The 8085-nt window shown below is 36.1% G+C and overlaps 1 pseudogene; it reads right to left on the bottom strand.

Annotated features, from left to right (window-relative positions):
* Positions 1–5863: 5863 nt before the first annotated feature.
* Positions 5864–7721, bottom strand: LOC137216533 (T-complex protein 1 subunit zeta pseudogene; annotated as a pseudogene).
* Positions 7722–8085: the final 364 nt, after the last annotated feature.

The raw sequence follows: 8085 nt of genomic DNA, 5'->3' as shown, positions 1-8085 counted from the left end.
AATTCTTGTGAATGGTTTAAGATAGGGGTCCAATTTCGTTCTTCTGGCATGTGAGTATCCAGTTTTCCCAGCACCATTTATTGAAGAGACTATGCTTTCTCCACTGAATATATTTGGTTCCCTTGTCAAATATTAGTTGGCCATATATGAATGGATTTATTTCTGGGCTCACAATTCTGTTCCATGTGTCTGTGTGTCCACTTTTGCCAGTAATACTGTTTTGGTTACTATAGTTTAGTAATATATTTTGAAATCAGAAAGTATGATGTCTTCAGCTTTGTTCTTTCTCAAGATTGCCTTGAATATTTGGGGATTTTATGGTCTCATACAAATTTTAGAATTGTTCTTCTGTTTCTGTGAAAAATGTCTCTGGAATTTTGGTACGGATTGCATTAAATCTATTGATGGCCTTGAGTATTATGGGCATTTGAACAATATTAATTCTTCTGATCCACAAACAGGGGATATTGTGCCATTTATTTGTGTCTCTATATTTCTTTCTTAAACATTTTATAATTTTCAGTGTATGAATTTTTTGCATCCTTGGTTAAATTTATGTCTAAATATTTTGTTTTTGATGCTATTGTAATTGAGATTGTTTTCTTTATTTCTCTTTCAGGTATTTCATTGTTGATGTATAAAAATGCAACTAATTTTTTAAATTGATTTTATATCCTACAACGTGATTTGTTTATTAATTCTAACAATTTTTTGATGGAGTTTTTAGGATTTTCTATATGTAAGATCAAATTATCTGCAAACAGAGGTAATTTCATTTAGCATTTCTTGTAAGGCAGGTGTAGTGGTGATAAACACCCTCAGCTTTTGTCTATTTGGTAGCGTCTTTGTCTCTCCTTCATTTCTGAAGGGCAGCCTTGCCTGGTAAAATATTCTGGTTACTTTTTTTCTTTCAGCACTTTGGCTATGTCATTCTGTTCTCTCCTGGCCTGCAAAGTTTCTGCTGAGAAATATGCAGATAGCCTTACAGGAGTTCCCTTGTGTGTAATTTTTTTTCTCTTGCTACTTTTAAAATCCTCTCTTTGTCTTTGATTTTAGACAGTTTTTTTTTGTTTGTTTGTTTTTAATAAAGTGCCTTGGAGAAGATTATCTTTTGTTGAAATTTTGGGGCAACCTATGAATTTCATAAACTTGGATGTTCAGATCTCTCCCCAGACTTGGGAAGTTCTCAGCCATTAATTCTTTAAATAACCTTTCTACTCCTTTTTCCCTTTCTCCTCCTTCTGGGACGCCAATAATGTATAGATTATTTCTCAATGATATCGTTGATTGCTTCTCTTAATAATTTCCTATAGCTCATGTAGGCTTTCTGAACTCTTTCATTTTCCTTTGTTCTCTTCTGACTGGATAGTTTTAAATGATTTGTATTCTACTTCACATATTTTTTTCTTCTGCTTAATCCACTCTGACATTGATGTTCCCTATTGCATTTTTCATTTCTTCATTGTAATATTTAGCTCCCAAGTTTGTTTCATTCTTTTTTATTATTTCTATCTTTATATTAACCTCATTTTGTTCACGTATTGCTTTCCTGATTTCATTGTATTGTCTTTCTGTTTTCTTGTAGCTCACTGAGTTTTGTGAAAACAACTCTTTTGCTTTATTTTTTCATACAAGCATAATTGATACTTAACATTATATTTCAGGTATACAATGTAATGGTTCAGTATTTTAAAACAAGTATTTTAAATTCTTTATCAGGCAAATTGCATATCTCCATTTCTTGGATCAGTTACTGGAAAATGTGTTCCTTTGGTAGTATCATGCTTTCTCAATTTTTTTCATGTTCCTTGAAGTCTTACATTACTGACTTTGCATTTGAAGAAGCAGTCACCTCCTGCAGTCTCTACTGACTGATTTCAGGAGAAAAATACCTTCCTTCAACCCTGTTAGGGATTCTGCAGCTTTCTCAGATCTTTTCTATGGGTATGCCTGCTCCACACTTCTTATCCCCTCTTGTGGGGAGACTCTTAAACTTGTATACCTTCTATCAATTCCACAAAGCCAGTCCAGGTGCTGGTATCCTCCCATTTGCTCATTTTCCAAGCATGTTATTGTTATATTACTCACTGCATCATGATATATTTGGATTTATTTATTTATTTATGGCTGCATTGAGTCTTCGTTGCTGCGTGCGGTCTTTCTCTAGTTGTGGCGAGCAGGGGCTACTCTTCTTTGTGGTGTAAGGGCTTCTCATTGCGTTGGCTTCTCTTGTTGCGGAGCATGGGCTCTAGATGCACAGGCTTCAGTAGTTGTAGCATGTGGGCTCAGTAGTTGTGGCTCGTGGGCTCTAGAGTGCAGGCTCAGTAGATGTGGCGTATGGGCTTAGTTGCTCCGCAGCATGTGGGATCTTCCTGGACCAGGGATTGAACCCACGTCGCCTGCATTGGTAAGCTGATTCTTAACCACCACACCACCAGGGAAGTCCATGATATATTTGGATAGGAAGGCTTCTTCTTCCCCAGCCAGATGTGAATTCATTTAAATCAGGCCTGTGTCGTCATTTTTTGCATTCTAATTCATGGACAATTCCTGACACACTGTAGCAGCTGCTTTATAAATATTGGTGGGATAAATAGAATAAAAATTCAGAATTAGAAGCAACCTCAAAACAACAGTTGTGTCATCATTTCGAGTTTTTTCAGAAACCTCTCTATGGTGTACATTCATTACTGACAGTGCAAATTGATGTTAATTCTCTGTAATTCGATTTTGCAATATGTATCAAGAGCTTTGAAATATTATTCTTTGAACCCTAAGTTCTACTTTAAAAAGTAGTCTTCAGAAAGAAATTATAGATGCCAAAATAAACAAAAGTTTTTTCAGTTGTGACAGTTACCCAGCCCAAAATAATTTAAATGGAAAGTGGAAATGTGGCTGTTCCTAAAGCTAGAAAAACTACAAGGGAAATTCACAAAATTGAAGGAGGAGTTGCAATCCCCAGGGCCCAGGCTCAGGCAGCAAGGACCAGTATATGCCAGGACATTCCTGCACTTCATCTATCATTTCTCTCTGCTCATTTTACTTGACTTCACTCTTCAGATAGGTTTCCTCTCAAAGAAGAAAATATAAACCCCAGCAGCTGCAGGTTTCCACCCTGTCTGCTTTAGCAACTCCAGAGATAAAAGAGCATTTCTTCCCCTATTTTCATAGCATCTCTCTATCAAACCAGAAAATGTCTTGGATTGACCTGCACTTAGGTCATGAAAACACCCCGTGACTAATTTTTGTTTCCAAGATAGTGTGATAGAGAGTGTTGGTGAGCCAAGACAAGGATGCTAGATGATTTAAAAGAGAAATGCATGAAGTGTGTATCTCCTGTGAGGTAGAGGATTATATTCCAGCACATGCACCACATTACAATATTAAAAGATGTTTAAAACAGGTTCTTCACTATAGCAATGTGGTTAAATAAATTATGTATTACCTGAATACAGTAAAACATTATACAACCATTAAAATTCCTTTTACAGAATGTCTAAGGATATGAAAAGGTGTTCATGATAATATAACAAAAAGATAAAAATTGTTTCTAGGAAACACACCAAAATAATGGAAGTTATCTTTAGAATATAGAACTATAGGTTATTTTATTTTCTTCTTTACAATTCTGGATTTTCTGAATTTTCTACATGGATCATTAATTTTACAATAAAAATATTTTTAAAATGCCTGATATATATCAGGAAGTAAGATATACTGGCTGATCTTAGGGCTGTCAGATGAGTTTTTAGGCCTGGTAGAGAAGCTGTATGGAAGCACCATAGTGTTGGTTTCACCATCATCCTTAATTCTGGGTCCAAAGTAGTGATTGAAACTTGGGTTTATAGGCGTGATATGTTTGTGTCTCTTATTAGAACCTATTATAGGAGTATGTGGGTGTTGCCAGAGTCTATTCTGGAATTGACCTTTGAGCTAAGTCATCTAAGAATTAATATCCTGTTTGTAACATGTTCAAAAACAAAGCCAAATTATCTGTGTCTATTGACAGTGCATGCTGAGGAAAATTTTTATATTCATATACATTGCATATCTACTGATAGTGCAACCCTGGGTCTCACTGCCAAATGGAAACATTATGAAGCAATGAACCTGTATTTTATTTTATTTTATTCCAGCTTTTTTGAGGTATAATTGACAAATTAAAGTTGTATAATTTAAGGTATACAGCATTGCAACTTGATATATTTATATATATATATGTGTGTGTGTGTGTATATATATATATATATGTATGAAATGATTACCACAATGAAGCTAATTAACACATATATCACCTCACATAGTTACCATTTTTTGTGTGTGGTGAGAATACTTAAAATCTACTCTTTTAGCAAATTTCAAATATACAATATAGTGTTATTAACTATAGTCACCATACTGTAGGTTAGATCCCCAGAACTTATTTACCTCACAACTGAAAGTTTATACACTTTGACTGATATCTCTCCATTTCTGTCACCCTCTAGCCCCTGGTAACCCACTGTTCTACTCTCTCCTTCTGTGAGTTTGACTTTTTTTTAAGATTACATAAATAAGTGAGATTATATAGTGTTTGCTTTGTCACGTGCACCAGGAATACACAATGGGAAGTTTATACCTGGAAGTTTATACCTTTTGACCACCTTCATCCATTTCCACCTTCACCCATTTCACCCAGTTATAAAATAAATAAATCATGGAGAAGTAATGTGCAGAATGGTGACTGTCGTTAATGATACTATATTGCATACTTGAAAGTTGATAAGAGAGTAAATCTTTAAAGTTCTCATTTCAAGAAAAAAATGTTGTAGCTATGTATAATGACAGATGTTAACTAGATTTATTGCGGTGGGTGATTTCACAATATATACAAATATCGAATCATTCTGGTGTGCAGCTGAAATGAATATAATGTTTTATGTCAGTTATATCTCAATTTTAAAAAAGGATACACAACAGGGAAAGGATAGTCTCTTCAGTAAATGTTGTTTGGGAAATGGTATACAGAAATGCAAAAGAATGAAATTATACCCTTATCATACACCATACACAAAATTCAACTCAAAATGGATTAAAGACTTAAATTTAAGACTTGAAACCATAAAATTCCTAGAAGAAAATGTACAGGAAAAGCTCCTTGACATTGGTCTTAGCAATGAATTTTTGGATATGACACCAAAAGCACAGACAACAAGAGCAAAAATAAACAAGTGAGACTACATTAAACTCAAAAGCTTCTGCACAGCAAAAGGAACAATCAACAAAATGAAAAAGCAACCTACAGAATATATTTGCAAATCATATACCTAATAAGCAATAAATGTTTTAAATGTCAAGCCCTCATTTATGGAAGTCTTATATTTTCCATTGGGAGAAATGATATAAAATCCCATGGTCTAACAACATAAGGTGAAAAGTATGAAAGCAGGTCAAAGAAATCAAGTTACTCTTCTGACAAACTCAAGAGAGAACTAAAGGTGTTCTTAATCCACTGTAAAATATGGTTGTAAGTTTGACAACCACAAGAAATTCAAATTGCTCAATATTGATATCTCTATGAATTATACTGACTTTAGAGGAGGAAGATGTTAAGTTTCTCAAGTATCTAGTTGAAAAATTTTTGAAAGTGTGAAAGCCTTAGTCATAAACATGTCTTATTTCACTAGAAGCATGGCAGAAATCCCAGCTATAAATTAGCAAAAGGATGTCATAAAGATGAGAGAGCATTTAGTGGGAAGGAGTGCCTGTGTGTTTATGCTGAAACTAAAGGAGGTTTTTTTTTTGGTGGTAGTGGTGTTTTTCAAGGAATATTTAATAACAAGGTAGGTAGCTTATCTAACATGTATTTTTATATCACTGAAGCTAAAGCAAAACATCCTGTTTATTGGCAAGTATGGCCTGTATGTGTACACTACAGTGCAATTTTTAAAATACTGTAATTATAATTTCAGAACCTCAGAATCTGAATAGGTGCCAGTGTTCTCTCCTTTTTTTATATGGGAAAAAAAAATCCTTTGAAAATCATTTGAAGCTTGGACAAAAATTCCATAACTATATTCTTAGGATCGCTCTGTAGAGTCTGTGATTCAGATGATACAAGGGAAGCTTCAATTCAACTTTTCAGAGAAGACATTCAAGCTCTCATGATCTCATCAACCAGGAGAATGTTGGTGGCAATCACAGTGTAGGAATGAAGAAGCTGTTTCTTTATACAATAGTTATCCCTTATGCCTACTTCTGCTGCTACCATTGGCTCACCTGTATTCAAGTCTACACCCACAAGTTGACCTGATTCTGAATGTTCTGCTTAAACTTTAACTAGTGTTTCTTGAAGGTCAAAAACAGAGTTCTGAGCAAGAACCTTGGGAATCATGAGCAATGCATCAGCAAATGCTTGAACTCCAAGTTGGGCCCTGCCCTTTACACTGGGCTTGTATTTAATCAGGGCTTCTGCCATTGCCACTTCCACTGCACCAGCACCTGGAACTACACAGCCATCATCAATAGCATTTTTAACAGCTCTCAAACCATCTCTTATTGCATCTTTGATTTGAGTAAGTGTGTGCTTATTTGGTCCTTTGATCAATAATGTGACCGAGCGAGGATTGTTATATTTCTCAATAAAGGTGAACTTCTCTTCTCCCAATGTATATTCATAGACAAGTCCTGCATGTCCCAAACAATGAGGATTTAGGTTATCAAGAGAATTTAGGGCTACTCCACCACAAATAAGAGTCAGCCTTTCCATATTTCTCATTTTAGCTCTGTGCAGAGCTACTATGCCTTCTTTTGAAAGAGCATCTAAGGAAAAGGGATCAATTCCCTTTTGATTAATAACAACAAATCCTTTATCTGAATCACCACAGACTTTCGTTTGCATGTCTATCATTTTTTAAATCTGTCTTCAATGAATTTTCTTTCAGCTTTCACTAGTTTCTCTCTCTCCTCTGCCCTCTTGTAAAAAAAAGCCAGAATTCACTTCTGTTTTTCCATATTCTAATGACACATTGCATGTGAGGATGTACGCATCTTCTACTTTCTTTTTCATATCAGGATGCCATGCCCCATGGTCCAAAATAAGACCTCTGATTACGCTTCCATCAGTTTCAGATTTGTTTTATCTCCATGATCTCAACCATGAAGAGGTCAGTAGGTTCATCTTGTTTCTTAATGGCTAAAATGGAGTCCACTACAGCCTCTGTTAAGACATCAGCAAGTTCAGCATGAACTTTAGTACGTAGAGATGTTCTGGCCACATCTATAAGTGTTTCCCTGTCCATCTCTTTGCTTAGTTTGACTTGTTCCAAAAACTGAAGTGCCTTTTCCTCTGCAGCTTCAAATCCTTCTGTAATTATTCTGGGTTGAAGACCTTCAGAAATGTAGAGATCCCCCTGCTTCAGGAGCTCTCCAATGATTAGGACATTGGAAGTAATACCATCACCAGTTATGTCATCCTGGGCTGTTGCTACTTTGGCTATTAAGGAGGCTGTTGCATGTTGAATTTGCATTTCATGAAGCAGCACATTTCCATCTTTAGTGAGCTTGATGTCTCCAGCACCAGAAACAAGCATCTTCATGGTGCCCTTAGGCCCCAAGTTGGTCCTCAGCACGTATTGCATCCCCCAGGCCACACTGATGTTGACAACCAACGCCGTGTGGGCTCAGGCCACCTCAGCCTTGGGGTTCAGGGTCTTCCTGGCCGCCATAGCTGACCCAGCAGAAGAAAGTGAGGGAACCCGGTGTCTGGAAAGCCCAGAGCCAGTTCAGCATGGCTGGGAGGCGCTATCCAGGTCTTCTGGAGAGGGAGTTTTCTTTTTTATTGTTTGAATATTTAAATAGTGTTAACAGCTTGTGAAATTTCTTTTTACTTAGGTCACTGATAATAATAAGAAAATCTTCCAAATACAGACAAATGAGAACTATTTCTTCTTTTTTTATTATATATTTGTTTATTTTGGCTGCACTGGGTCTTAGTTGCGGCATGTGAGATCTTAGTCGCAGCATGCGAGATCTTTAGTTGAGGCATGCATGTGGGATCTAGTTCCCTGACTAGGGATCGAACCTGGACCCCCTGCACTGGGAGCA

The sequence above is a fragment of the Pseudorca crassidens genome, chromosome X (genome assembly GCF_039906515.1).
Source record: "Pseudorca crassidens isolate mPseCra1 chromosome X, mPseCra1.hap1, whole genome shotgun sequence".
NCBI lineage: Eukaryota > Metazoa > Chordata > Mammalia > Artiodactyla > Delphinidae > Pseudorca > Pseudorca crassidens.
The sequence above is the reverse complement of the archived record's forward strand: the minus strand, read 5'-3'. Positions and strand labels throughout refer to the sequence as shown.